The sequence below is a fragment of the Leucoraja erinacea genome, chromosome 6 (assembly GCF_028641065.1).
Source record: "Leucoraja erinacea ecotype New England chromosome 6, Leri_hhj_1, whole genome shotgun sequence".
In the NCBI taxonomy this organism is placed as follows: domain Eukaryota; kingdom Metazoa; phylum Chordata; class Chondrichthyes; order Rajiformes; family Rajidae; genus Leucoraja; species Leucoraja erinaceus.
In genome coordinates, this window is record NC_073382.1 from 81,122,427 (window position 1) to 81,134,562 (window position 12,136).

Genomic DNA, 12,136 nt, shown 5'->3' on the forward strand with positions numbered 1-12,136 from the left:
TTTGTGCAATGTGCCAAATAAACCGTTGTATTGTATTGTATTGTAAACTAGGACTTTCAGAGTAAATGGTGGGACCCTGGAAAGTGTTGTACAACAGAGAGCTCTAGGAGTGTATGGTTCCCTGAGAGAGGTGAGTCAGGTGTACAGAGTGGTGAATGCACTGAGCACACGTGCCTTCATTGGGAAGAGTATTGAGTACAAACATTTGGTACATTATACTGCAGCTGTACAAGTCATCGGTGAGACCACACGGTGTACTGAGTGCCGTTCTGATCTCCCAGTTGCAGGATGGGGGTGGGAGATTGCAACCTTCACGTGTGGTATGCCTTGTTACAACGAATGCAATCAACCCGGCGTGCACAATCAAATAAGATCAAATAGAACAAGTTGTCCTACAACTCAAGGCTGTGCACGTCATATGCAAGAAGAAGAAGCTACAGGAAGGATATCATCAAGATACAAGGGGCACAGAAGAGATTCATCAGGATGTTACCTGGCCTAATGATAGTTTGGATAGGCTGGGACTTTTTTCTTTGTAGAGCAGGAAGTTGAGGTGTACATGTTGTTAAGATGTACAAGATCATTTGTAGCATGGATAAGATGAACAGTCACAGTTTTTTTTTCCAGAGTAGAGGATTCAAAAACTAATGGGTATTGGCTCAATGTAAAAGGGATTTAAGAAGACAATTGGTAAACAAATCCAATTGCCCTGAACTCCCACCTCACTCTCCACCCTCTCCCAACTTCCCACACTCACCTCAACTCCTCAACTCCCTTTCTCACTTCTGCCCTCTCTCTTGCCTAACACTCTCCCACTCTCCAGTTACCTCCATCCTGCACTTCACCTCACTCTTCCCTCCCACTTTCCTTCCCTCCTACTCCCTCTCTCCCCCATCCACCACCCTCATGCCCCCTCCTCTCAGCCTCGATCCTCACCCAACTCCCCTCTTCCCCTTATTCCACCTCCTTCCTGCCGCACTCTTCAACTTCCACTTGCAGCACTCTGTGCCTACTCCCCCCACTCCCCACCTCTATTCTCCCCACCCTCCATCTTCCTCAACACCCTCACACCCTCTGTCCCCACTACTCTCCACGTCCCTCCTCCCTCCCCTCCTGCTCTCCACCTCCCCTCACACTTCCAGTCTCCACCCTCCCCGTACTCTCTATGTCCCTTCTTCCACCCTCCCTCCTGCATTCCTCACTCTTCACTCCCCAACTCTCCATTTCTGCACCCTCACCCAGTCTCCACCTACCTCCTTGCTCTTCCACGCCACATCTCAATCCTTCTACCTCACTCTTGCACTCTCTACCTCCTCCCTCCTACTCCAAGAGGTAGTTTTCAAGAGATAGTTAGATATAGCTCTTAGGGCTGAAGGAATCAAGGGATATGGGGAAAAAGCAGGAACGAGGTACTGATTGAAGATGAACAGCAATGATTATATATTATGGCGGTGCTGGGTCAAAAGGCCGAATGGCCTACTCGTGCACCTATTGTCTATGTTTCTATGTTTCTAAATACTCCATCTCCCATATCCCATGCTACTCATCACCTCCATTGACCAGTTCCTCTTCCCTTACCACAACCCTCTTCCCCCTAGGCCATCTTCCCCACTGGTGTTCATTCAATTGTGAAATCATGTCTTCCATAAAGATGAAAGGGAAGAATGTCATCCAAGGAATCTGGGATGAGGACTTTATAACCAACAAAGAAAGCGTATGGCAGATATTATATCATATACTTATTAAAATCAGATCTTGTACGTGTGTGTGTGTGTGTGTGTGTGTGTGCGTGTGTGTGTGTGTGTGTGTGCGTGTGTGTGTGTGTGTGTGTGTGTGTGTGTGTGTGTGTGTGTGTGTGTGTGTGTGTGTGTGCGCGCGTGCGCATATGTAGTTGTCTTTACATCTTCGCAAAAACATTACACGGTAACGATAACATTTTAAAATATTCTGATTCCCATTTTCCCCCTCGAGGCTGAGAACACCTTCACTGAATGTTTTATGCTCGACTTATTCTCGACTTATTGTCGACTCGTTACTGATTAAAAGTCTAAAAAAGTCAAAAGACTTTGAAATTAAAACGACCAGCTTCAACTGATGACGACACAATGGCTCAGCTAGCAGTGATCAGCCTCACTGAAGATTTCATCCTATATTTGACACGTTATTCACGATTAAAGCTTTCAAAATGCCAACTTTCAAAAGATTTTTACATTGATTCACATTTTTTCTCCTCTTGGCAGAGCGCACTGTCACTGAACATCTTATGCTTTATTTCTCGACTTATTACTGATTAAAGTTTAAAAAAATCAAAAGACTTTAATTTATTATGACGAGCTTCAACTAATGATGTCACAATGACATGGCTAGCAGTGATCAGCTTCACTGAAGACCAGCTTCAACTGATGGCATCACAATGGCTCTGCTAGCAGTGATCAGGAGGACCACGACTCCAGTGGGGACTATGGGTAGGGAGCTGGTGCGTTGGGAAAACAGACCCAATGGGTCTGCACTTGATCTAGTAGTAAAAACAGGAGAGGGGACTCATGAAGGGTAGGAGAGCTGGTGCGCATTTTGGGTCTATGTAAACCAGCACTTGATCAAAAATCACAAAGTAGACAAATAACAAAGAAGTGTTTTTTTAAATTTCATATTCTGCAGAATAGGCCTCCCTCTGATGTCCTTAGAAGCACATGGAGAGCTTTCTATCTTTAGTTCATTTCATTATTATGAAGAATTGAGAAGCCCCTCGAACCTGAAACATCACCCATTCCTTCTATCCAGAGATGCTGTCTGTCCTGCTGAGATACTCCAGCATTTTGTGTCTATCTTCGGTGTAAACCAGCATCTGCAGTTGCTCCTGTCTAAATCAACCAGGAAAGTTTAGAGAGTACTTTAAAAAATAAATTATGAGGGCAAAGTGGGGACATGGTGCACAAGATGACAATAATTATTTTGGAATTATATTAAGGGCAAGATAGTAACGAGGGAAAGGTGTGTTTGGGATCAAAATGGCAATTTGTGCAAGAAGACAGGGGATATTGATAAGACCTTAAATGAATATTCTCAACTGGGTGAACTGGAGGTTACTTCTGGGTGAAGACTTCGATGAGAGGCAGAGTGAAATTCTAGAACAAGTTGTCATTAGAAAGGCGTAAGGATGTTTCAATGTGATTAAAGGTGGTTAAATCCACAGGACCAATTGAGATGCCAGCTTGAGGTGACAAACAAGAGTGGAAATTGCTGGGAAGCTGATAATGATTTTTTCAATCTGTACAGGCCACTGGTGCAGTGCCAGATCCATGGAAGGCGGCAAATGCTGTACCTTCAGAGTAGCAATCATACGCCCAAAATTACAGGACTTTGCCATTCGTAGCGAAATTACTGGGAAAATATTTAGAGAAAGAAAAGGTGATAGGATTAATATACAATTGGAACCTCCCTAACCAATTAATGAAACTGTTGAAAATACATAACAATGTGTATCAATAAGTTCCATCAATCAAAGTGGAACGCACAAGACTGAGGATTGACCTTGTAGACATAAGGGCGGTAATAATCATAATAAGCATGAGTAATAGACACAAGGGCGGCACAGTGGCGCAGCAGTAGAGTTGCTGCCAGACAGCGCATACAGCACCAGAGGCCCAGGTTTGATCCAGACTACGGGCGCTGTCTGTACAGAGTTTGTACATTCTCCCCATGACCGCGTGGGTTTTCTCCAAGATCTTCAGTTTCCTCGCACACTCCTAAGATGTACAGGTTTATAGGTTAATTGGCTTGGTATAAATGTAGTGGATTGTGTTAATGTTCAGGGGTTGCTGGTCGGTGCGGACTCGGTGGGCTGAAGGGCCTGTTTCGGCACTGTATCTCGAAACTAAACTAAACATATATAAAATCATGAGGGGAATAGATAGTGTGAATACACAGAGTCTTATACGCAGGGTAGTGGTATCATAGACCAGAGAATGAAGATTTAAGGTAAAAGGAGCAATATTTTACAGGGTTTAAGAAGGAACTGCAAATGCTGGAAAATTGAAGGTACACAAAAATGCTAGAGAAACTTAGCGGGTGCTGCAGCATCTATGGAGCGAAGGAGATAGGCAACGTTTTTTACAGGGACTTAAGGAGCAATTTTGTCACTCAGTGCATGGTGAGTATATGGAACAAGCTGCTAGAGAAGGTTTAGGTTTGTTTAGGGACACAGAATGGAAACAAGCCTTTCGGCCCATTGAGTCCACACTGACCATCGATCACTTGATCACATGAGTTCCATGTTATCCCTTTATGCATCCATTCCCTGCACACGAGGGGCAATTTACAGAAACCAATTAATCTACAAAGCTATACACCTTTGGGAGGTGGGATGATACTGGAGCACCCTGAGGAAACCAACAGGCAATATGAGGCTCCATCTCTACCACTGTGCCCAGCATGAAGTGTCCAGCTAGAATGCACAGAATCTTCTCTCAGGGTAGCGGATCAAGGACTAGAGCTCATAGGTTTAAGGTGAGAGGATAACTATTGGGGCAACTTTTTCATACAAAGGATGTTGGGTACATGGCATGGTCTGTCAGAGGAAGTAGGTAAAGTAACATTTAGTGTTTAGAGATACAGTGTGGATACCGGCCCCTCAGTCTACCGAGGCCCTGCTGGCCAGCAATCACCCATATATATCCTATGTGCTAGGAATAATTCACAGAAGCCAATTAATTTACAAACCTGCACACCTTTGGAATGTGGGAGGAAACTGGAGCACCCGGAGAAAATGCACGTAGTCATAGGGAGAATGTACAAACTCCATACAGATGGCACCCATAGTCAGGATCGAACTCGAGTCTTTAGTGCTGCAAGGCAGCAACTCTACTGCTGTGCCACTCAAAAAGACATTAGGACGGGTTCATGTGTAGAAAAGGTTTAGCCGAGTCTGAGCCAAACACTTGCAAAAGGTACAAGCTTAGATGGGGCATCCTAGTTAGCACGGATGAGTTGAGCCGAAGTACCTATGTTACAATACTTACCTTCAGCGGCGCTGCAATTCTGCCACTTGCCGTGTGCGCGATTTTGGCGCCTTTGAGTGGGGGGCGGGGTTAAAACGCGTTTTTTTTCCTACCTTGTCCTGGATTATATTTGGTTGTAGTGCAAGCTTTTGCGAAACGGTGATTTAGTCCCCATACCAACCAGCAGTGTTTTTCATGCAGATATGGGTATCTAAATCACTGCAAACCGCAACTTTCCAAATGGTCGCATTCCAGAAAAACCCACTCGCAAGATGATTTAAATGACCATTAATTTACAGGTATTAAACATTAAATTCCTTCCATTTGGCCTATAAATCCATGACAATGAGATTTAAAAATTATGTTATATTGTGAATTCTTCTGTGATTGTTATTTGGACACTTAGGCTATTTAAAAATGTTAATCTATTTTTAAGAAATTGATAGATGTTTAGATCTAGTAATTGAATTTTGTAATTAGCTACAATTAGGTAACTAACTAGTTATATGCTTTAATTTCAAGTCATCTAAGTAAGTGTTTCATATTTGTTTCAGAATGCTTCATTCTATAATAACTGAAAAGGTATTTTAGTTCTCTTAATTTTTAAGAAAGTTATGGCCATTTGACTGTCCGCGATCACAGCTTTTGTGTTAAGTCGATGGAAAAGCAATAGAGAACAAGATTATAATTTCCGAGTATGAAAATTGCCATAACTTTTTTAATACTGAAGATATGAAAGTGAATTAGATGACAAATTAAACTTCTTTTTATGCTTGGGATAAATTACAGACGTGATTTTTAAAATCTCAAAATATTGTAACATTGCTAGCCGAAGGGCTTGTTTCCATGCTGTGTGACTCTGTCTCTGCAACACGAAGCTCTACGAGAAAACAACGTACAAACATACGACAATAATTACAATGACAAGTGCAAAATAATAGAATGGTGCAAGATTGTGGTGCAGTGTGAGGTAGTTCAAAACCTATTAATGTACAATAGCAGGATAACCAAATGAGATGGAATTAAGAGTAAGGGGTGTGAAAGGAATGATTGGTTCCGAAATCTGATAGCAGTTGGGAAGAAGCTGTTCTTAAGGCCATTGTTCTATTTGCTTTGAAATAGTTATGGATAAACACAGGGCAGGGCAGGACACGAGTTACAATTCTGAATTGGGGCAAGGCCAACTTTGATGTTATCAAAAATTGTTGAAGTTGATTGCTGCAGGGTGTTTGCATGCAGAGGGCTGTAAGGAAAGTGCTATGCTTTTAAATGGGTGATGACAAGAGCATGCATTTTCCTGTTAGAATGAAGGGCAAAGCAGGTGGGAGTAAGGAAGCTTGGTGAAGAGAGAAATTGAGGATCTGCTCAGGCAACGAATGAGGCATGGGACAGGTATAGGCAGCTGCAATCAAGTATCTCTGGAGGAGTTTCAGAAATTGAGGAGCGTGCATAAGAAGGAAATGAGAAGGGCATCAAGAGGGCAAGGAATTGCTCTGGCTTTAAGTATTAAGGAAAATACAATAAAATTGAGAAAAGAGGATAACTAGATAGATAATAAGGCCACTCAGAAACCAAAGCAGTCATTTCCATGTGGAGCTGCAGGTGATGGACTAGTCCTCAATGAGTATTTCTAATGAAAACTGGGGAACTTGGGACAGTTAGTGGAGATGTCTTGAGGACAGTCCATATTACGATCGAGGAGGAGCTGAATGTCCCAAGGCACATGAAGGTAGACAAATCTCCCAGGCCTGATCAGATATATCCAAGAGACACAAAAAGCTGTAGTAACTCAGCGGGACAGGCAGCATCTCAGAGAGAAGTGAAAGGGTTACGTTTCGGGGTGAGGCCCTTCTGGCGAGAAGCTAGAGAGGAAATTGTAGGCGCTCTGGCTGAGAAATATCAATCATCATTAGGCAGGGGTGAGGTGCCAGACGACTGGAGGGTGGCGTTAATTTTATGCCGCTATTTAAGAATAAGAACAATAGACTAGCGAGCCTAACGTACATGGTAGGCAAGTTATTGGAGAGTGTTCAGAGGGATGAAATATATATGCATTTCGATAGACACAGGCTGATACCAAATGGCGCAGGAAAGAACTGCAGATGCTGGTTTAAACCAAAGATAGACGTAAAAATGCTGGAGTAACTCAGCGGGACAGGCAACATCTCTGGGGAGAAGGACTGGGTGACGTTTCGGGTCCAGACACTTCTTCAGGCCATCTGAAGATGGGTATCGAGCTGAAACGTCACTCATTTGTTCTGTCCAGAGATGCTGCCTGTCCCGCTGAGTTACACCAGCATTTTGCGTCTATCTGATACCAAATAGCATGGTCTTGTACATGGGAGATCATGTCTTTCGGTTTTTCAGGCTGGAGGTCAATGACTATTGATGTGCCTCAGGGTTTGGTTTAGATTAGATTAGATTATATCCTTTATTTGTCATTCAGACCTTTCGGCCTGAATGAAATGTCGTTGCCCGCAGCCATACATATAATAATAAACAACAAAACACACAATAAACACAAATTAACATCCACCACAGTGAGTTCACCAGGCACCTCCTCACTGGGATGGAGGCAAAAGTCTTAAAGTTACTGTCTCTTCCCTCCTCATTCCCCCTCTGTGCTGAGGCGATATGTTGTTACCCCACCGGGCAATGGTAGTCAGTCCCGCGCCTTAACCGAGCTCTGCGAATGGGCCGGTTCAAGCTCCACGGTCTGGGGTGGTCGAAGCAGCCGCCCTCCAGTCCAGCGGACGCAGTTGTTGCCGCGGGAGCTCCGGAAAACAGGCACCAGCCTGTGACCTGCGAGCTCCCGACGATGTCGTCCACTGGCCCGCGGCCGAGCCCCGGATTCGGGTCGCCGCCGCCGGAACCCCATCTCAGCCCCGAGCCGGGCCGCCCTCACCGGAGCGCCGTGTCAGCCCCGCGCCGGGCCGCCCTCACCAGAGCGTCGTCGCAGCCCCGAGTCGTGCCGCCCTCACTGGAGCGCCCGAACGCCGCCACAGCTCCGAAGATGGCCAGCCTCGCGTTGGTGAGTCCTGGCTGGCTCTGCCTCCGGAGCCTCGAGGTCGGTCGCAGGTTGGAGGCCGCCAGCTCCGCCATTAGGCCTCAGCGCAGACGGAGGCAGAGAAGGGGGGATACGACAGAAAGTCGCATTCCCCCGAAGGGAGAGACAGAAAACCATGTTTCAGCCATCCCCCCCCCCCCCCCCCCCCACACACACACATAACACAACCTTTAACTAAAATCTAACTAAAACAAGCCAAAAAAAACAACAAAAAAAGTAAAGACAGGTGGACTGCAGGCGAGCCACAGCTGTTCAACAGCACCGCCACTACCGGAATATAGTGCTGTTGGGCTCATTGCTGTTTGAAATCTATATCAATGATTTGGATGAGAGCGTGCATGGCATGATCAGCAAGTTTGCAGATGACACAAAGTGGGTGAAAGTGGATAGTTGTCAAAGATTACAGCAGGATTTTGATCGGTTGGCCACGTGGGCTGAGAAATGGTTGATGGAATTTAATACAGAAAAATGTGAGGTGTTGCATTTTGGGAAGTCTAACATGGGCAGGGCCTACACAGTGAATGGTAGGCCTCTGAGAAGTGTTGTGGAGCAGAGGGATCTGGGAGTCCAGGTGCATAGTTCCTTGAAAGTGTTGCCGCAGGTGGATCAGGTGGTTGAGAAGGATCTTGGCACTTTGATCCTCATCGGTCACTGAGTATAAAATTGGGAGGCCATGTTACAGTTGTACAAGACATTGGTCAGGCCACATTTAGAGTATTGTGTTCAGTTTTGAGCACCATGTTATAGGAAATATGTTGTTAAGCTTGAAAGGGTACATGGGTGATTTACCAGGATGTTGCCAGGACTTGGGGGGTCTGAGTTACAAGGAGAGGTTAAGCAGGCAAAGGCTTTATTCCTTGGAGTGCAGGAAGATGAAGGGTGATCTTAAAGAGCTGTACAAAATAATGAGAGGAATGGGTAAATGGCAAGAGTAGGGGAATTGAGAACCAGAGGACATAGGTTTAAAGTGAGGGGGGGGGGAAGATTTAATGGGAACGAAGTGATAACTTTTTTGCAGGACAGGTGGTGGGTGTATGGAATGAAATGCCGGAAGAGGTAGTTGAGGCAGGTGCTATCGCAACATTTAAGAAACATTTAGATAGGTACATGGATAAGGTAGGTTTCGAGAGATATGGGCCAAAAGCAAGCATGTGGGACTAGTTTAGATGGGGCATGTTGGTCAACGTGGGCAGTTAAGCCGTAGGGCCCGTTTCCACTTTGCACGACTATATGACTCTATAACTCTCAACATACCCCCACACTGTAATTCTTACCTCACCCTCATGCTTCCACTCTCATATCTACCAAAACCTCTCCAATTCTCACCCCTGCCAACCACCACTTCTATTCTCCCACTGAACTCATTCTCTCCACAGACACTACACCCACATTTTCCACACACCCACACTCACTGACTCTCATGCTCCCACACTCATAGTCATAGAGGCTACAGCATGGGAAGAGGCCATCGGCCCAGCTTTCCCACATCAACCAACATAACCTATCTACCCAAATCCCACCTGCCTGCATTTTGCCCAGATCCTTCTAAATCAGTCCTATCTGCGTACCTGTCCAAATGTCTTTTAAATGTTGTGAGCTAACATGCTCTGGAGAACATGGATCAATGACGTTTCAGGTCGGGCCCCTTTATCAGCCCTTCATTCTAAGAAGAACATGCATAACTTGAACTTTTTAAAAACAACCCACTTTCTGGATGTCTTTGCCCGCAAACACCAATCAACTTTTGTAATTTTCATGGCTAATACCATCAAAGATGTGCCTTGCCTCAGTTTAGAACTTTAACTCGTTGTCCAGCCGTGTCCTTATGAATATGCACGTTACTGCAAAGGATTCTAATGAATAAGATATACGGGTATACGCATTTGGATAGACACGAGCTGCTTAAGGATAAGTGTAGGAATGAACTGCAGATTGCTGGTTTAAACCGAAGATAGACACAAAAAGCTGGAGTAACTCAGCTGCGTCAGACAGCATCTCGGGAGAAAGGTAATAGGTGACGTTTCGGGTTGAGACCCTTCGAGTCAGCTTTGTTTTGTATGTGGTAGATGATGTCTTTCTAATACGATTTATTTTTTTTTTAATAATAATTAAAAAAAGGGTAAAGCCATAGACATTGTCTCTATTGACTTCTGCATGTTATTTGATAAGGTTCCGAATGGTAGGCCTCTCTGATAGGTTAGATCGCATGCGATCCAGGGAGAGCTAGCCAACTGGGTAGAAGATTGGCTTTGTGGAAGAAAGCAGAGGGTGATGGTGGAAGGTTGTTTCTCATACAGGAGACCTGTGATTCGTGGTGTGCCTCAGGGACCGGTGCTGGGCACATAGTTGTTGCGGTTTATGTCAACAATTTGGATGAGAATTCGCAAGGAATAATTTCAGATGACGCTAAAGTTGGTGGTATCATAGAAAGCAAAGATGATCGTCAAAAATTACAACACGATCTTAATTAGTTGGGGAAGTGATCTAAGGAATGATTAATGGAGTTTAATGTAGATAAGTGTGCGGTGTCGCATTTTGGGAAGTCAAACCAGGGGAGGACTTTCACATTGAAAGGAAAGGGCCTGGGGGAATGTTGTAGAGCAGAGGGATCTAGGAGTGCAGATACATAGTTCCATGAAAATGGTGTAACAGGTACAGTAGATAGGATAGTCAAGAAGGCTTTTGGTACATTGACCTTCATCAGTCAGTGTATTGAGTATAGAAGTTGGGAGTTCATGTTTCAAGACAGTGCAATACTAGGTACTTAGATTTGGTTACCTTGTTTTAGGAAGGATGTCAGAGGTGAGGTCCTGGAGGAGTAGAGAGTAACTAATGTCGTTCCTTGATTTAAGAGAATAGAATGCCTTTTATTGTCATTCAAACAGCTTGGTTTGAACAAAATAGCATTTTCTACAGTTTTGCATTACAAAAAACAACCCAAGACACACACTTAACACAGTTTACATAAACATTCATCACAGTGGATCTCCAACACCTCCTCACTGTGATGGAAGGCAAAGTCTTATCTCTTCCCTTTGTTCTTCTCCCGTGGTCCAGCAGTCCAACTGCAGCGTCGAGGCGAACTGGGGCTCTGATGTTAAAGCCACGGTGGGCGATGGTAAGTCCTGCGGACGTTTAACCCGTACCGGGCGATGTTAGGCCCCGCTCCAAGTCCTGTAAACCCCGCGATCCCAGCAGGAGAAGTTGCCGTTGCGGGAACTCCAAAAAACGGTCTCCCACCAGGGACCTGCGAGCTCCCCATGTTCCTGTCCACCGGGACTGCAGCCGGAGCCTCCGAAGCTCCGAAGTCGGGTCACAGCTGCGCGCCGCCACAGCTCTTCCTGCTCCAAAGTCAGCCAGCTCCATAATGTCAGGTCTGCAGGCTCTTCGACAGGAGCCCTCAGGTTGGTTCCAGCCGGATGCTGCCGCCGGCGCCTCGATGTTAGGCCGAACGACATCGGAGACCCGACAAGGAAAAAGTCGGGCCCAGCACAGGGAAGAGATTAGCGGTTTCCACCACCCCTCCCCCCCCAAATATACACAGCTAAAAAAAAAAAAATTAGACTCAAGACATACGTTTAACTGGACAACATTTTTTAAAAAGACAGACGGACTGTAGTCGAGCCGCTACCGAAAGGCGCTGCCACACCAGAAGAAGTCACACCATAAGAAGTGAACTAGAAAGAATCCAGGGAATTATAAACTGGTGAGAATCATACCAGTGGAAAGAAGATGGTGGCGAGGATACTTCAGGATAGGATTTACTCCCATTTGGGAGAGAATGGGTTAATTGGGGACAACCAGTATGGTTTTGTACACAGTAAATTGAGTCTTACATACATGAAGGAGATTTTGGAGAAGATGACGAAGGCGATTGAAAAAAGACAAAGTACTGGAGTAATTCAGCGGGTCAGGCAGCATCTCTGGAGAACATGGCTAGGTGCCATCTGTACGTTTTTGAGTGCTCCTTTGTTAGGCTACACACCACAAATTAGTTTCTAATTTCCAAAGACATTTCAATTTTCAAAGCATTTGGACAGATCTAACGATAGGAAACGTTCTGAAGGTCTAT